At 50.8% G+C, this 19,597-nt stretch overlaps 1 long non-coding RNA gene across 1 annotated transcript in view; it reads left to right on the forward strand.

Annotated features, from left to right (window-relative positions):
- Positions 1–10,304: 10,304 nt before the first annotated feature.
- LOC139048595 (uncharacterized) overlaps positions 10,305–19,597 on the forward strand; it is a 53,074-nt gene continuing 43,781 nt past the window's right edge. Inside the window, exons 1-2 of the long non-coding RNA XR_011507791.1 lie at positions 10,305–10,338; positions 10,391–10,519. This is a non-coding gene — a long non-coding RNA (uncharacterized lncRNA). The remainder of the gene's footprint in view (positions 10,339–10,390; positions 10,520–19,597) is intronic.

A 19,597-nucleotide genomic window follows, 5' to 3' on the forward strand; every position in this document is an offset into this window, starting at 1 on the left:
GAGGTTCTCAAATCCGGCAACATTGATGTCTTCAGGTAGCATGTGTGGGTTTATTGGCCAGTTACCTTCAACCAAAAAGATCCTGTTCTCGTGAAGCCTACAGCAGAAAGGATGGGCCACATCCACGCAACGGGAACGTAAATACAAGAAAGTTGATGGTTAAACGGCGCAGCGGTAGCTCAATTGCTAGAGCATTGCATGCGCAATGCAAAGGTTGTCAGATCGTTTCCCACCCGCGTCAAGTTGTTTTTTCATAAACTTTCATTTCCACTAATTCATCGTTTCGTTATTTCATTTATTGAGCCCTAGTAATTTCCCCTATGTTGTCCTTTGTGTCAGTGTTTGTTGGCTTCTTAAGATACGACAATCTCGTAACACCGCAGTTCGTCCACGTAAAGCGAAAAGGTTTCGAAAGGGGGATGAGTTTCAAGACTCATACAATATAGAAGTTCGAGTACTTATACATTTCAGAAGTGTGGCAAACTCCAAAGATGGCCGCGTAAGCTTGGTAAAGGGCTTTTGCTGTCGGCGAGGACGCAACGTTGTTGAAGTCGAACGCGTCGCGTTGCCGTAGGAAGATGCGGAGCCACATGACAGACGCACGTTTCTCCTGGGCCATCTTCCTTAGCATTCGGTAGACGAAAGCAAACAAAGGCCTTCAACTGGCCACTTCTGGCACCAAGTGAAGTGTTTGGTTTCAAATATCGAGCTGGCAGCGCCACAGCGTGTCGAGAGGGGCCGCAGCGAGGCATTCTGGCATCGCAGTCGCAAATGGCGTTTAGTCTTGTGCCGGAATACAGGAGACAACGCAGTTGTCGCCACCAGTGAGCCAGAGAAACACAGGTGGCGACCTCTATACACTCGCGAGAGGATTGGTGAGACGAAGGAGAAAGAAGCCCGCCGCTCCACGCGCCGTTTCACGGGGCTCGCGAACGCTGCTCGACTGGCAAGAACAGACTTCGCTTGGATCACTGAAGGAGGCCGTCCTCTCACTGTGGGCGCTGCGCCTCCTGAAGCCAACCCTTCGACCACATTCAGCGTCACAGCTGTGACGTCATCCTGATACGCACTGTGTGTGTGCCTGAGCCACAGACACGCGCTAAGATAAGCGCTATGCTTTCATTTCTTTGAACCAGTTCTCACACAAGTCATGTGACCATTCTGTCTGTATATATTTCATGACGGTACATTAAAAGGGATCATTCTTGGTCATGGGACGACGAGCGTCTGTCTGACTGTCTGACATGGTGTCAGAAGTGGCTATCTCAAAGCTGGCTACGATGTAGCGCTGCAGCAGCCCGTCAAGAAGCGAACGAGCGCCTGCTTCCACAAGAGCAAGTCCTCCCGGTGACAGTCGTCAAGCAACGCTTCAGCATGGCAGGAATCAAGCCTCCTAGGCCTTTCGACTTCCAGAACGCTGCGGACTGGCCCGCCTGGATGGACGAATTCGACGACTACAGATTCGCATCCGGACTACATGAGAAACCAGACGAAGTACAAGTAAGGACTCTTCTCTATACAATGGGCAGAAAGTCACGGGAGATTCTTCGGTCGCTAAACGTCAAAGACGAAGAAATGGAGGATTTCGACCTCGTAAAGTCAAAATTTAAGGGCTATTTCGTCCATACCAAGAACACAGTCTACGAGAGTGCTCGCTTCAATCCACGCCGCCAACAGCTGGGGGAAACAGTAGACCAGTTTGCAACCGAGCTTAACAGGCTAGCAGACAGATGCGAGTTCAATGAAATGAAGGAACGCCTAATAAGAGACCGCTTCGTAGTAGGACTACGAGACCACCTTCTCTCGGAAGAGCTACAGATGGATCCTAATCTCTCGCTGAGCACCGCTTTGGCAAAAGCGCGTACAAGCGAAACGGTGAAGAAACAGCAAGCCGAGCTAAAAGAGCACGAGGGCACTATCCCAGAAGCTTGCGTCGCCGCAGTAAAGCCAGAGAAAACCCCTGGAAAGAGCAAAAAGTTTACACGCGGTCACAAGCCAGCTTATCGTGAAAAGTCCTGCAGTTTCTGCGCCGGACCATTTCATCCGAGAAACAGTTGTCCAGCGAAACAAGAAAGATGCAGGTTTTGCCGAACGTTGGGCCACTTCGAAAAGGCGTGCCGAAAAAAGAGACGAGCAGACGGGAATCTTGACGACATTGCCGAAGCTGATAAATTTCTTGGCACGGTCGAGCGATCTGCGAACACACCATCTGAGCACTTCGTCACGGTACTGATAAACGATCATAAGCTCCGCATGAAAGTAGATACGGGAGCCGAATTGACAGTCGTCGGGCAAAATTTTCCTTTACTTCCGCGTTCTCTGGACAAAGCAGGTGATCTTAAAGGACCGAACAGTGCAAGCATTCGTACGATAGGAAAGTTTGACGCTGAAGTAGCTTGGAAAGACAACCGTTCGAAGCAGACCATCTACGTCGTGCATAACTTGCGCACACCCTTGTTGGGACTACCAGCTATCAAAGCCCTGGGAATCGTTCGCTTCCTAGACGACTTAGCAACTGCTGACGACATCGTAAGCAGGTATCCTAAGGTATTCCAAGGCACGGGTTCCATATCTGGAGAACATACCATACGTCTCGTTCCCAATGCAACACCGTACGCTCTGTCTACACCCAGACGGATTCCTATTCCCATGAAGAAAAAAGTCAAGGAAGAACTGGACAGGCTAGAGAGAGAAGGAATGATACAAAAGGTCGAGGAACCGACAGAATGGTGCGCTCCTATTGTACCCGTAATGAAGCCGTCTGGAGCAGTAAGGATATGCGTCGACTTAACTCAATTGAACCAATTTGTCAGACGCGAGCGTCATCAGCTACCAACGGTAGAGCAAGTTATGGGAAGCTTCCAGGAAGCCAAGGTCTTTTCTAAACTGGACGCGAATTCTGGATTCTACCAGATAAAACTTTCCGAAGAGTGTCAAAAGCTCACTACTTTTATAACGCCGTATGGGCGGTACTGCTACCGCAGGTTGCCGTTCGGGATCACATCCGCACCAGAAATTTTTCAAAGAAAGTTCTCGCAGGTCATCGAAGGCCTAGACGGCGTACTGAACTACATGGACGACATTCTGGTGTACGGCAAGAACAAAATGGAACATGACAACCGCCTTCGGAACGTGCTCGACCGACTGGATCAAACAGGAGTAACCCTTAACAAGGAAAAATGTTGTTTCGCTGTTGAGCAAGTAGCATTTTTGGGCATGATCTTTGACGCCAATGGTGTGCGCCCAGATCCTGAGAAGATCAGAGCAATCAAGGAGTTGCCTCGACCCCAAAACGTCGCTGAGGTTCGTTCCTTATTAGGCATGATGAACCACCTCGCAAGGTTTCTTCCTGATGCTGCGTCTATATCTGCGCCTTTACGCAGCCTCCTCAACAAAGACAGCGACTGGTGTTGGGGAACTCAACAAGAGGAAGCTTTTGAGAAGATCAAGACTACTCTCAGCTCTAACAGATGCCTGGCAAGGTACAACCCCTTGTATTCAACAATCATTTCGGCGGACGCGTCTTCGCAAGGACTTGGCGCTGTACTGCTCCAGGATCAGCCATCTGGCGAAAGACGTCCAATAGCATATGCCTCCAGATCGCTCACAAAAACAGAGCAGAGGTATTCACAAATAGAGAAGGAAGCGTTGGCTTTGACCTGGGCAGCAGAACGCTTCGACGAATTTCTGAGAGGCCTCACGTTTTTATTTGAGACAGACCACAAGCCCCTCCTTCCACTACTGGGTCGCGACCCTCTCGATTCTCTTCCACCAAGAATCCAAAGGTTCAGAATGCGTCTTATGCGGTACTCGTTCACGCTCACACATGTCCCTGGTAAAACCATCGCTACAGCGGACACTCTTTCTCGAGCCAGAGGGATGAACACGAGACTGTCTATCGGGGAATTGTCTGAAGCTGACGTCTCGGCTCACGTGGATGGAGTCGTACGATATGCGCTCTCAGATGACATGCTCGATTGCATACGCTCAGAGCAGGCAACGGATCCCGAGTGCGCATCGTTGCTCGAAGCTTGCATGCAAGGTTGGCCCGCAAAGGATCGGCTACCGCAAGTTCTCAAACCATTCTGGGCGCATCGTGGCAACATCACGGTTTGCAAGCAGTTGCTTCTAAAGGACGCCAGACTAGTAATCCCAAGATCTATGCGGAAAGAAATGCTTCAGAGAATCCACGAAGCGCATCAAGGTATTGCCCGCTGCCGCGCAAACGCCAAGGAATCAGTCTGGTGGCCGGGAATTAGCCAGGAAATTGCAACAACGGTAGCCAACTGCCAAATTTGTGCTGCAGAGCGCACCCAATTTTCCGAACCGATGATCCCATCTGAAACAACGGAGCTTCCATGGGAGAAAGTCGGAATTGATTTGTTTGAAATGAAAGGAGCTGTCTATCTTGTTGTTGTTGACTACCATTCCAGGTATCCTGAGCTGGCCCTACTGGATCAAGGAACATCGTCACAGGTGGTCATTCAGCACCTGAAAAGCATCTTCGCTAGGCATGGGATACCGAAAACGGTAATATCGGACAACGGACCACAGTTCGTCTCATCTGCTTTCATTGATTTTGCAAGAAAATACGGCTTCCAGCATGTCACAACGAGCCCTCGTTACCCACAAGCTAACGGGGAAGCTGAGCGCATGGTAGGGACTCTCAAAAGACTACTGAAGAAAGCGCAGGACCCATACATTGCCTTGCTGAATTATAGAAACACACCGGGCCCAACCAGCTATAGCCCAGCGCAACTGCTAATGAGCCGCCGCTTACGCTCACGAGTGCCATGCATGCCATCTGCTTTAAAACCGCGAGTGGTAACCATTTCTTGGAAAAAGCAGGACGAAAAATGCAGACAGAAACAAAAGATATATTTTGACAGACGTCATGCTGCGAGACCTCTTCCCAGTTTATCCGCAGGCAACCAAGTATGGCTGAGAGACAGATGCGCCGAGGGCACAGTCCTTCGTCCTTCCTCAACACCAAGATCCTACTGGGTCCAGACTGCAGGGGGCACCGTACGCAGAAACAGACGCCATCTGTTCCTGCTCCCAAGCGGAGGAGAAACCAGTCCCGTCCCGGCCGAACAGCCTCAACAAAGCAGCCCGCCAACGGACACGACTGACAACACGGACATCGTGGCTAAGCAATCGTGCGACACCCAGGGAACCCTTCCACCGAACGAAACTTCGAGACCCGAGCAAAGAACTACGCGATACGGTCGCGTCGTACGAGCGCCGAAAAGACTCGGCATTGATGACTGATTTGCAAAGTGCTTTCTTTTCTTGGTAGGCACGCAGTGCTTGTAAAACGGGGAAGATGTGACGTCATCCTGATACGCACTGTGTGTGTGCCTGAGCCACAGACACGCGCTAAGATAAGCGCTATGCTTTCATTTCTTTGAACCAGTTCTCACACAAGTCATGTGACCATTCTGTCTGTATATATTTCATGACGGTACATTAAAAGGGATCATTCTTGGTCATGGGACGACGAGCGTCTGTCTGACTGTCTGACAACAGCGAAGGCTGACGACGACGGCGCTGAAACTGCGGGGGCGAGTACCAACGGAAGACCGAGGCCGAAGGATTGCGCTGAGCTGCTGCCGCCATGACGCGGGAAGAGGGCACAGCCAACAACGAGGCGGCCAGGCGCAAGACGACCTAAGCGAAGCGGAAGCCGGCTGCTGCCGACGAAGGGAGCAGTCCATCTCAAGCGGCCACGCGGGAACGCGACGAAGAATTCGCCGACACCAACGATGAGGTCCCGGTCAGTGAAGCAGGCCGCGCAGAAAGCCATCACCACCAGCGCTTCTGCTAAGACAAGAAAGGCCTCCGATGACCCGGCACCAGACGCCGATGAGAACGGCCCGTCCACCGGCAAGGGACGCCCACGAAAGGCCCCCAGAGTGAGCCGCAAGACTCGAGCACGGAGCTCGTCCCAGAGCCGTGCCTCCTCGGCCGCTTCCAAGGGTGCCAAGCGTCGCCACCGCTTGCGTAGTCACCACTCCGGCAGCAGCGGCCACCATGCCACGGGGGGAAGGAGCCGTGGCAGATCCCGACACCCCTCCCGCAGCGGCTGAGGTGGCCGCAAGCACAAAGGCAGTAGCCGAGGGACGTCAACCAGCGACTCGGACAGCACCCGCGGCTGGAAGAGGGGACGCAAGGGCCGACGCCACCGCTCCGTCAGCAGCTCGTCTGCCGCGAACGCGTGTGTAGAGGGCGCCACAAAAAGGCGCTGCCATGCCCGTTAGTAGCGTTTCGTCGTCGAGCGGTGGAGGTGAGAAGGACAAATCGAACACGGCGACAAGCATTTGTTGCTACAGAAATGACTTCCTTACTGTTCCCAATTTTAAATTTACCAAAACTGTAAATAAATAACTGATTGATTGATTGATTGATTGATTGATTGATTGATTGATTGATTGATTGATTGATTGATTGATTGATTGATTTAAAAGGTTGTGATCCAAAACCACGATCTTTAGGTTAGAAAATGTGCCCAGAAATTTCCTCCAGCACTCCTCTCCTGACGAAAACGTTTTTAAAAATGAAACAGCAGACTGAACATGCGGAGGTGGAATGATTGCACACTTTATATTGTCTGCCTGATGAAGATCGGTAGATTAGTAGCCACAGTGCTTGGACAAATGAAGAAATTATGGTTTGCCCGTCTTAGCAACAATTCAAAATAAATTTTGCTCAAATGATCTTTACTATCGTTCAATTACTGCCTGCACAAAAGGTTTCCAAACATTCGTATGGTTTTAAGAACGCAGCCCTCGGGCGCCCTTTCCTGGGTTGCTCGTGCGTTCGTAGTCGTTTTCTTCTGCAGCTTGCTCCGATGCCGATCATCAGGCCAGCGTTCTCAAGCTGCCCCTCTTCCTGCGATGGCGCTAACGGCAAAGCCTACTGCCAGTCGCTGGAGTGATATTCGTCCCAAATTCCTTGCCTCGATATATCGAAAAATGAAAACGCGTATACAACTGCGCTTAAATTTCGCATTAGGGAGCATCGTAATCGTCGCACCTTTTTTATTTTTATTCAGTAATCGGTCAAACCTAAGGACATAGACGAAATTAGCATTGTGAAAACTACACAGGAAGCTGCAGGAAATCGAGAAAGGCTTCAAGCAGCTTCTGATTGGCGTCTCGGCCAACCGAGTGACTAACCGTTGGCAACGCTGTCAATATGGACAGCGGATGTAATAAGAGTGGAGAGCTGACCATGGCCTCAGAGGTAGATGTAAGCGCGTAAAGTGCCTGAGTCAATTAGATGCGAAATTTGGGCCCGCATTCATAAAGAAATCCTACGCCAAAATTGTTCCCAATAAGAAAAATGTCAGCCAAACCTGATGCTCTACGTATCATTAAGGAAGCAGGCCTGTAAATATCGAAGAGCACTTACAAACAAAAAAAGAAGGGGCAATCTTCGAAATGTTTCCAAGCCTTTGTAAAAAAAATCATACCTTCCTCTATCGTACCCTCATATTCGTGTGCGGAATTCCCTCAGTTAATCAGGTGTTAATGGCGTAGTTAACTGGTATACCGGTTAGAGCGATTTCATTAACGCAATGATGAAGGCGCACTCAATGAAGCCGGTACATTATGTATGTATCAGTCTGGCTTCCCCTAAGGTATAATATCTGCGCTTCCTTTTTCGAACAGGCTACTGCAAAATACAGTGAAAATAATGCCGCAAGCGGTAGAGCCAGTTAACTACCCGCCAACCTGGAGGCCGCATAGTCAGAACTTACAAATACATGCTTGGTGCGCTGAATGCCCCATGCACCAATTGCTGAACTCAAAACTTCTTGCGTGGAGTTCAGGACCTGGAGCGCCTCGTTAAATATTTTCTTTAGTATACTTACCCATCTTTCCCATAACTTATCTGAGCGGCGACAGGCGGCGACGCCAGTGTTTTCATGGCGTTACGCGATCTTCCTTTCCTTTCATTCTTGACACGGGATTGTTTGAAATTGGAAAGCCGTTCGCGGCTCACATTTTATTCAGGGTTTGGCCGGGGCTCCAGTGTTCGTCCCAACATCAAATCTCAGGGGTTTTTTATGAGATCAGCATTCTTAATATGCTTCGCGTCGCTTCCAGAATGGTATCCAGAATCTATGTCTGTGACGGTTTTCCCGCTAACAGAGAGAGAGAGAGAGAGAAACAATTTCATGTAGTCGCCTGCAGAACGATACCATGATTAAATGGCGCCGTGACGCGGACCCTGACGTCTTCTCAGCGGGTGGTCTCCACTCAACTCCAGCGCGTGTTACTCCCGCGGTCGGTCGCCCTGAGGGGCAACGTTCCGTCGGTTTCCCTCGGCCTTTGTCTTTCAATAGGCGCTGAGACCTGCTGGATGGCCCAGGTTTGGCTTTCGGGGTCGTAGCAGTCCGCCGCAGCCGATAGTCGCAGCGGAATCGTTGTACTTGTCGAAGCTTCGTCGGGGAACTTGGTGCAGTTCCATAGGATGTGCGTCAGGGTGGCCCTCTCGCGCTGGCACACGCGGCACACATCACTCACATATAATTTCGGGTATAGATGAGTCATTAACACTGGGGTGGGTAACGAACCAGTTTGCAATTGTCTGAACAGCACCGCCTCCGCTCGGCTCAGCGGTGCGGAGGTGGTAAAGTCCTTCGAGCCAGGCGGTGGAACTGTGTAAGGTCGTTGAACGTCGTCATGTGATCCTTCGCACTACACCACGTTGGACGGTCCGTTGCAGCGGCGTGGTTGGTTAGCGCTCGCGCCACTGCGTGTGCCGTCTCGTTGTGGTTATCGTGCTTCTCCGACGCTTCGTTGCCCTCGTGTGCGGGGAACCATTTGATTCTAATATATCGATTCTATCGTTGCAGGTCAGCCGAGCACCAAACGCGCACAGCCTCACCACACACTTTGCACTTTGCTTAATTCCGCACTGCACTTCGCGAATCACACAACACCGTCTGGCACCCGATGTCGGCAATGGCCAGGGCAATGGCCACCTCCTCCGCTTGACACGCCTCGCGGACCTGTAAGCTCGCCGCTGCCCTCGTCGCGCCGGACAACGCCTCGATGACGGTAGCTACGAATGCCGCGCAGTCTCCCTGGTATTCTGCCGCATCCACAAACCTTGCGTGCTCGTCCTTGGCGATAAAGTCGATGAGGGCCTTGGCCCTCGCCGCTCTTCTGTCTTTGTTAAACTCTGGGTTCATGTTTCTCGGGATGAGGTCTACCCGAATCCGGCGCCGGGTCCCGTCTGGGAGAGAAACGTCGCTACTCGACTTTTTCGCCCGGGCGTGAAGCCTAAGTATTGAAGTATGCGCCTGCCGGCTTCGGTCATAGAGAGCCGCTCCAGATGGGCGGTCCGTTGCGCTTTCGCAATTTCCTCGAGGGTATTGCGTACCCCCAGGCTCAGGAGCTTGTTGGTGTTCGTACACTCGAACAGTCCGAGTGCCCCCCTATAAGCTCGGCGTACCAGGTCGTGGATCTCATTCTTTTCACACTTCAGTTGTGTAAGGCTGCAACATAGGTAATGTGGCTGATTACGAAGGAGTGCACAAGCCGAATCAAGCTTTCCTCCTTCAGCCCAGCCTTGCGGTTTTTGACCCGTCTGATGAGACGTATTGCGTTGGTAATCTTGGCTGTAATGCGGGAAATGGTCTCGCCGTTGCCCCGTCGCTTGTCTATAATCATGCCGAGCACCCGGACTTTGTCGACCTCCGGGATCACTTGGCCGTTCCTCGTCACGATCTTGATGGCCTCGTAATCCCTCGCTTCGCTCTTGTTACGTCTGACGTACTTCGGTGGTAACACCAGCAGTTCTGACTTGCTCGTTGAGCAAATCAAACTGGAACCGTTCAGCTGCTCTTCGATCGCATTGACGGCTTCTTGTAGCGTGCTCTCAATGTGACCATCGCTTCCTCCCGGAACCTACAGCGTGATGTCATCGGCGTAGATGGTTTGCCGTACGCCCTCAACGCGGGAGAGTCGTTTGACTACCCAGATCATAACGAGGTTGAATAACAACGGCGTGATGACCGAGCCCTGGGGGGTCCCGACACTGCCGAGTCTCTTTTATTGTAGCCGTAGATCGCCGGCGCAGAGCTCGGTAGTCCGCCCCGTCAGAAAGTCCTTGATGTAATTGTACGTTCTTGTGCCCATGTTGAGTCTCGACACCTGGGCTAGGATCGCAGAGTGCTTCACCTTCTCGTAGGCCCTCTGCAGGTGCAGCCCCTTGTTGTCATTCGTTAGTGTGTCATCATCAATGATATCTTTCTTTAACAGGATCATCGAGTGTAGGGTGCCGAGGGAACGCCGAAATCCGATGTTTGTGGTCCGACTCCTCCAGGTAATCCTGCCACCTACACATGAGGACGTGCTCCAACACCTTGCCCACGCAGGACGTGAGCGAAATGAGCCGGAGGTTGTCCGTGTTCGGCGGCTTGCCTGCTTTGGGGTTGAGGATGGTCTTGGCAGTCTTCCACTGCTGGGGCAGTGACCCCGCCCCACAGCACTTGGTGTAACAACAGGTGAGGTTTTCGATGGCTACATCACTGAGGTTCTTGAGCGATCAAGGCAGAAAGCTGGGCTAGTTGGTGTGTCATCATTATTCAACATAATAGCGCAAAATAGCAGGGACAAAGACAGAGAACACGACAGGACGAGCGCTATTGAGCGCTCTGTTCGAGATGTGATCCGGGCTGGCCGCTGACTTGCTGTTTAGTTCGTGCAGGGCTAACATGAGTCAATGGGCAGACCGTGCTCTAAAGGGGAGAGCAACGGGCTGGTGTGCTGCGGGAACCCAGTTCCAATCTAACCATTGGCTCAACTCGGGTTCTGGGAAAGAACCACAAGGCATGCGCCGCTGTTTATTTATTTATTTATTTATTTATTTATTTATTTATTTATTTATTTACATATACTGAAGCCCTCTATAGGGCTATAGCAGGAGTGGGAAAATTATCCATTACTATACATTACACATTAAAAATGCACATAAGCACAAAGAGATGAATGATCAAAAAGAAGGGCTTTACATGTTAGCGAAGTGCTTACCAGTGGGAGCTATGAAATCCTTTAGTGGTAGTGGACGAATGTTACAATGTAGCGGATTCCAAAGCCCTATTGTACGTGAAAAAAAAACTCTAATTGAATGTGTTGGTAAGGTCATAAAAAGGTGTTATGTTCAAGGCGAGGGAGCTACGGGTACAAATTGCGTTAGTAAATGTCATATAGTTACAGACAGAAAGACCAAAGGTGGAGTTATTAGTTGCATATAAAAAGTTTCAGCCGTCAATGTGCTAACGTGAAAGTAATGGCTCAATTTTCAACGATGTTGAGCCTGTGTTGGTGAGAAACTGCAGCTGTAATTTCGGCAAATGAAACGGATGAATTTTAGCTGAACGTTATTGTGCGTGCTTATTTCGTATTGATCGCAGCGGAATGAAACGACGGATGCATATCCTAGAAATGGTCCAATTATTGTTTTGTATAACAGCAGTAAATACGGGTACAACTCAAACCCTCACACTCCTTTCGGCATTAGGAGTGTGATTATAGACAGAGCCTAGTGTCCCTGAACTGAAGAGATGCCCATGAAGAGATACCCATGCCTTCATGCCGTCATGCATGGGTAAAAGCCGAACGCCTGCGCAGTCACCCACGCTCATACACGCGCATGTATATATATATATATATATATATATATATATATATATATATATATATATTATAGGTGGGCGCAGTAGTCCGACAATACCTGCTTCCCTGTTTTTTGCTGAATGTCCGATCAATAGATTAATAGCGATTAAATCCTAGTCCATCCACGAATCTGTCGAGTCCGAGACGCTGTTCCACTCGAGGAACCTGTAAGTTGCCGCCCTTAACGAGCCACAACAGTTGGGCGAAATAAGCATCGATGCCTTCGCACAGTTCCCTAGCGAACTTGCCAAACCGAGAAGGTTCGTAAACTTCGTTTTGTTTGGTGTACAAATATCTCGGCGAAACGTTTTATGAAAATCTCGTAGCACCGCACCTGGCCCACGGAAAGCGCGAAGGTTTCAAAACGGGGACGACTTTCAGTGCTCATACCATATAGAAGTTAGCGTACTTGTACTTCTCCAGACGCGCGCCCAACCGCAGAGGGCGCGTCGTTATCTTGATAAAGGGTTCTACACGCCGGCAAGGACGCAGCGTGGTTGACGTCGAACGCGTTGAGTTGCCATACGGAGATTGCGAGCCACTTCAAATCGGACGCACGTTTCTCGATGGCCATCTTGCTTAGAGTTCGGTAGACGAAAGCAAACAAAGTTCTTCAACCGGCCACTTCTGACACCACGTAGAGTGTTGTGTTTCCAATGTCGAGGCGGTAGCGGTACAGCATGCCGAGAGGCGACGCAGAGAGGCGCTCTGGCGTCGTAACGATAAGTGAAGCTGAATCGTGTGCGGCAATACAGGAAGGAACGCCGGTGTCGCCACCAGATAGCCAGACAGACATAGCTGGCGACCTCTACACCAGCGAGAAAATTGGCGAGACGAAGGAGAAAGAAGCCCGCCGCTGCACGCGCCGTTCCACGGGGCTCGCGTACGCTGCTCGACTGGCCAGATCTGATTTCGCTTGGAGCGCTGGAGGAGGCCGTCCTCCCACTGCAGGCACTGCTCCCCCTGAAGTCCAACCTTCGAGTACATTCCGGCTGACGACGACGATTGAGGAGACTGCGGGAGCGAGCACCGACGGAAGACCGAGGCCGAAGGATTGCGCCGAGCTGCTGCCGCCATGACGCGGGAGGAGGGCACAGCCAACAACGAGGCGGCCAGGTGCAAGACCACCCGGGCGAAGCGGAAGCCGACTGCTGCCGACGATGGGAGCAGTCCATCTCAAGAGGCTCCCGTCGTCAAGCGGCCGCGCGGGAACGCGACCAAGAATTCGCCTACGCCAACGATGAGGTCCAGGTCAGTGAAGCCGGCAGCGCAGATAGCCATCACCACCAGGGCTTCTGCTAAGACAAGAAAGGCCTCCGATGAACCTGCACCGGACGCCGGTGAGAAGGTCCCGTCCACCATCAAGGGACGCCCACGAAAGGCCCCCAGAGTGAAACGCAAGACTCGAGCACGGAGCTCGTCCCAGAGCCGTGCCTCCTCGGCCGCTTCCAAGGGTGCCAAGCGTCGCCACCGCTTGCGTAGTCACCACTCCGGCAGCAGCGGCCACCATGCCACGGGGGGAAGGAGCCGTGGCAGATCCCGACACCCCTCCCGCAGCGGCTGAGGTGGCCGCAAGCACAAAGGCAGTAGCCGAGGGACGTCAACCAGCGACTCGGACAGCACCCGCGGCTGGAAGAGGGGACGCAAGGGCCGACGCCACCGCTCCGTCAGCAGCTCGTCTGCCGCGAACGCGTGTGTAGAGGGCGCCACAAAAAAGCGCCGCCATGCCCGTTAGTAGCATTTCGTCATCGAGCGGTGGAGGTGAGAAGGACAAATCGAACACGGCGACAAGCATTTGTTGCTACAGAAATGACTTCCTTACTGTTCCCAATTTTAAATTTAACGAAACTTTAAATAAATAATTGATTGATTGATTGATTGATTGATTGATTGATTGATTGATTGATTGATTGATTGATTGATTGATTGATTGATTGATTGATTGATTGATTGATTGATTGATTGATTGATTGATTGATTTTAAATGTCGTTATGCACAACCACGATCTTTATGTTCGAAAATGGGTCCAGAAATTTCCTCCAGCCCTCCTCTCCTCTCGAAAACGTTTTCACAAAAACTGCAGACAGCACAAGGAGGTTGAATGATTGCACACTTTACATTGTCTGCCTGATGAATATCGGGAAATTAGTAGGCACAGTGCTTGGACAAATGAAGAAATTCTGGTTTGCTCGTCTGTTCAACAATTCCAAATAAGTTTTCCTCAAATGATCTTTAGTGTCGTTTAATTACTGCCTGCACAAAAGGTTTACAAGCATTCGTATGGTTTTTAGAACGCAGCTCTTGGGCGCCCTTTCCTGGGTAGCTCGTGCGTTCGTCGTCGTTTCCTTCTGCAGCTTGCTCCGATGCCGATCATCATGCCAGCGTTCTCAAGTGCCCCTCCTCCTGCGATGGCGCTAACGGCAAAGCCTACTGCGAGTCGCTAGAGTGATATTGGTCCCAAATTCCTTGCCTCGATATATCGAAAAATGAAAACGCGTATACAACTGCGCTTAAATTTTGCATTAGGGGGTATGGTAATCGTCGTACTTTTTTTTATTCTCTATTCGGTCCAACATATGAACATAGACGAAATTAGCAATGTGAAACGCGCACAGGACGCTGGATGAAATCGAAGAAGGCTTCAAGCAGCTCTGATCGTTGGCGCGGCCGGCCTAGTGGATGACGGCTGGCAACGCTGTCAAGAGGGACAGCGGATGTAAAACGAATGGAGAGCTGGCCATGGCCTTAGACGTAGATGAAAACGCGCAAAGTACCAGGGTCAATTCCATGCAACATTTTGGGCCGTATTCATCAAGAAATCTTACGCCGATATTGTTCCCAAGAAAACATTGTCAGCCAAGCCTGATGCTGTACATACCATTATGCAAGCAGGCTCGTAAATAAGGAAGAGCACTTACAAACAAAAAAGAATGATGAATTTTTGAAATGTTTTCAAGCCTTTGTGAAAAAAATCATACCTTCCTCAATCACGCCCTGGTATTCGTGTATAGAATTCCCTCAATTGATCAGTGGTTAATAACATAGTTAACTAGTATATCGGTTAGAGTAATTTCGTTAACGCCGTGATCAAGGCACACTCAATGAAGTAGGTAAAATGTGCATATGTCAGTCTGGCTCCCCGTAAGGTATAATGTCTGCGCATCCTTTTCCCTTCAGGCTGCAGCAGAATACAGTGAAAGTGCTGCCCTAAATTGTAGAGCCAGCTAACTAGCCACCACCCTGTAGCCCGCACATTCAGAAGGTAGAAATATACGCCTGGTGTGCTGGATGTCACATGCACCTGTTGCTGCACTCAAACATATTGCATTGAGTTCATGACATGGAGCGTTTCGTTAAACGTTTTCTTTATTACTTACCTATCTTTCCGATAAATTACCTGAACGGCGACAGGCTGCGACGCCGCTGGTGTCATGGCGTTACGCGATTTTCATTTCCTTCCACTGTTGACACGGAATTGTTTGAAATGGGAAAGTCATTCGCGTCGTACACTTTATTCAGATTTTGGGTAGGGCTCCAGTGTTCGTCGCAACGTCAGGGCTCGGGGGATTTTAATGAGACCAGCATTCTTAATATGCTCCACGTTGTTTCCGCAATGTTACCCTCTATGCCTTTGACCGTTTTCCCTCCAGCGTGAGTCACTGGGTAGACCATGCCGGGTCTAAAGCGGAGAGCCCCGGGCTGGTGTGCTGAGGGAACCCAGTGCGAACTGGGACAGTAGCACTAGGCATGTGGCTCTCTCTCTCTCTCTCTCCATATATATATATATATATATATATATATATATATATATATATATATATATATATATATACATGGCGTTTCATGTAAGTAGTGCTTAAAAGATGGGTTTAGCCGCAGCTGACTGACGCCGACGTCATATGGTTTGGCGTCATGTGGCGCTCCTTAGGGTATTTTAGTATTCCGATTTATTAGTTCATTAACTAAGAATAATTCACTTTAGGCGCAGGTGCATTTAATTGTGTTTCTGAGGGGGTTAAGGAACAGCCAATCGAATCTTTTCTGGAAGCGTACGTGTTGCGCGCTGATTTTTTTTTTTCGCTTAAAGAAAGCCCGCGAAATAAGAACTAAACCACATGACTGCGCTCGTGCGCTATTGTATTGCAGTGCTTTCAACCGTGCGTCGAGCATATATCGCTTATCAGGGACGACGGTGCTCCCTTTGCCTGTGCCCCCGCCAAAGATGCTGACGCACTGGGAAGCCGATGCCTAGAGCCACGGCCGCTCCCTTCGCTACTATCCGCTCGCACGTTTCTTTCGCGCGAACTGCGATTGAGAGAGCTGCAATAGGATAGCGCATGAGTGCAGTCACGCTTAAACTTCTACAGACCAGCACATATCCGTGTCTGTCCGTTCTCCACGAGGCTTACCCCGACGTGTATCGCGACGACGCGTGCCCGTCCTGCGGGCAGACCTCCACTCTAGAGCACATGCTGTTGTGCCATTACCACAAGCCCGGATTCCGAATCTGCAAGATGCAGAATTTATCCTGCGAGCGCCCTAATTCTCCCTTCACAAGAAAAGATGCTGAGCCGTCAGGCAGCGGTGCTCTGCGGAGAAGCATCGGCGAGGAGCGTGTTCAGACATGCACACAAGTGCCAGACAGCCCGGCCCGCACCTCCTTTTGCATGGAGGTCACCGCGCGCGCGAACTTTGAACCGGGTGACCAGCGCGGTCGCTGGTTGGACCTCTCGGACGACCGCCGAGTGCTGACTTTGTATTGGGCCGTTTGAGTGACAATGGTTCCTCGGGGATTATAAAAGCCGCGACGCGCCGCCTGAAAAACCGGATCCGCCGACCCACCGGGAGCCAGTGCCACTCTCGACTGGGGTGAGATGTGTCACGCGTTTTCGCCGGACGTCACCGTGCGGGAACAGTCGCGTTTGCTGTGAGATCTCGGCCCCAGTGCCGACCCGTTCATGTCCTTTATAATGACCTGTATATAGTGTATAAAGCCCCTTTTGTTATTCTCATCGACGCCTGGCTCGGAGTCTTCGCTACCAACGCTCTGTCACGAAACGGGTGACGAGCGCTACGGGACCACAAAGTCGTAATCGTGGTGCAGCGGTGCAAAGTCGTAACAGTGGATGGCAGCTACGGGATTGACCGGCATCAGCTACCTCGGCGCGGTGAGTGCCTGAAGTTTACCTCAAACACCAGACTTTCTCTGACACAGGTTATAGCAGCTTAGGGAAGGATTTGGTGTAGCATTGTGATAACCTTGTGTGTTTCAAGCCTAGTAAGAGTGTTTTGAAAACCAGGGGATGCTGAGGGGTAAACAGGGCAGTGTGTGAAATACTTTCATATGTCTTACTAGTAGCATTATAGTAGCGTACGGCAGGTATATTCAAAAAAGGTAAACAGCAGGAGGACAGTGTGAACGATGGAGAAGTACAAGGGCAAGGAACTTCTCCAAATTTGTGAGGAGTTGGGCATTGAGTTGGGCTCAACCAAAAGAAAGAATACGATCCTTGAGGTCATGAGGACTGGGGACGTAACGGCTGAGGAAGCCGAAGAGGCCTGAGCGGATATCAATGAACGTCGGAAAAGGGAGGAAAGGAGAGAAAACGAACGTCGCGAGGAGGAAAAGGAGGAAAGGAGAGAGATTCGTGAGCACGAGCGTAAAATGAAAGAGTTGGAGACCGGAAATAGCTCGCCAGCGCCTAGTCTCGCTTCTAACGGTCCAAGAATACGCGAACAACTTCCACCCTTTGTCATCGGTGAGGATATGGCCAAATACCTCGTGAAATTTGAGCACGTGTGCGAACATAATAGCATTGAGCGATCCCTCTGGGCACAGAATCTCTTAGCCTTGCTTCCTGGGGAGGCATCAGACGTAATAACTTGCTTATCGAAAGAGGCGTTTGAGAGCTACAGTGATGTGAAGGAAGCGCTACTGCGGAAGTACAAATTGTCGCCCGAAGCTTTCCGGCAGAGGTTCCGGTATGCAAAAAAGGGCAAGGAGTCGAATGTTGCTTCGCGTTTCGTCTAAAAGCCGACCTGGTGGAATGGCTGAAGGGCGAGGAGGTTTGCGACGACCGCGACAAAATCGTCGAATGCATCGCGTTGGAGCAGTTCTACCGTTGCATTGATGAGGATGGCAGGCTCTGGCTGCAAGATAGGCTAAAGGAGGTTAAGCTAAACAAGGCTGCAGAGTTAGCGGAAGAGTATTACACCCGCCGCAGCTTGCACAGCAAGGCAGTGCGCGTAGAAAAAGCAGATAGGAGAGATGGGTTTTCCGGGAAGTCCGACGAACGGAAGCAAATCACGCGTCGCGAGTTTCGGAAAGATGAGTCCCTTACCAAAGAAACTGTAAGGGAAGGACAGAATGCATCTCAGAATGCTAACGATGGTCCCAAGCAGCGAAACGATACGACGCGTTCTTTTGAAAAACGGAAGCCGTTAACTTGCTACAATTGCAAAAAGCAAGGGCACATCGCAGCGAGCTGCCCAGAGAAAATTGCTTTTGCAACAATACGGGAAACTAACAAAAACATACGACTATTGGAGCCATATATGCGGGAAATTAAGGTAAACGGCAAGAAGTGCCGAGCACTTCGGGACTCTGCAGAAACTATGGACGTTGTCCACCCGTCTTTCGTCTCCTCGAATGATTTTACGGGAGATTGCGCTTGGATACGGCAAGTGGCCGAGGAGGAGAGTGTCTGTTTACCGATCGCAACGGTTAGCATTGAAGGAGAGTTTGGGAAACTTAACACAGAAGCCGCTGTGTCTGCCGCCCTCCCGGAGCACTTTCCCTACCTCTTCTCAAATAGCTCGGAGCAGTTGCTGAAGGATCAGGGCAAATCATTCTTTGCCGACGTGGCGTACATGGCCCTCACGCGATCCAAAGCGCGATAACTGTCGAGGGAACTTGACTTTGAGTCGGTGAGCGAACAGTGATGCGGCACACGGACTGATCAGGGTAACTTGAGTGGCGAGCAGGCACGGGAGAGGCAGAGCTCGGAGGCTGGCCTGGTCGAGCGTGTCCTGGAAGTGACTGGGAGTGACGCGTCCCGTGCTAGCCGCGATAAGGACACGACGCCGCAGTTAGGCGACGCAGGCTCCCTACTCGCTCCGGTTTCCGCCAGCTGGCAGGAGCTGGCTGCAGTTGAAAGAGAAACTCTGATTCGCGAGCAAAAGGAAGACTGTTCAATAGCCGATCTAATGAAGAGCGTCAAACTGGGAGTGAAAAAAAAGAGGGTTTCATTTTACGAGGAATCTGGCTTATTGTACCGCCGCTACACAGATAAGCAGGGTCGCAAATATGAACAGCTTCTGATTCCTCGGAAATATCGCCGACAGTTACTGGAACTCGCGCACGAAAATGCGTGGGCAGGGCATCTTGGCTTGAAAAAGACCAAGGCTAGAATGGCTCAGGAGTTTTATTGGCCGTATTGTTGGAAGGATGTCGAACAATTCGTGCGCTCTTGCGACACCTGCCAGAGAATCGGCAAATCCACTGACAAGTGGAAGGCACCGATGAAGTTGGCGCCAGTCATATCCGAACCTTTTCGGCGACTAGTAATCGATATTGTAGGCCCTCTTCCAGAATCAACGAACGGTTGTAGGTATGTTCTGACCGCCCTGTGTATCGCGACCAAGTTCCCCGAGGCAGTACCTCTTAAGGAGCTAAATTCCTCCCAGGTCGTGGACGCTCTGCTCTCAATGTTCGCACGCGTCGGGTTCCCTTCCGAGATTCAGTGCGACAATGGCAGCGTCTTTACCAGCTACCTAACTTCTACTTTTTTGGAAAGATGCGGCATTAAAGTAGTGCACAGTTCCATCTATCACCCGCAATCTAACCCAGTAGAGCGGATGCACTCGGTGCTGAAGCGAATATTGAGAGCCCTGTGCATTGAGCGTC

The sequence above is a fragment of the Dermacentor albipictus genome, chromosome 8 (genome assembly GCF_038994185.2).
Source record: "Dermacentor albipictus isolate Rhodes 1998 colony chromosome 8, USDA_Dalb.pri_finalv2, whole genome shotgun sequence".
Classification (NCBI taxonomy): Eukaryota; Metazoa; Arthropoda; class Arachnida; order Ixodida; family Ixodidae; genus Dermacentor; species Dermacentor albipictus.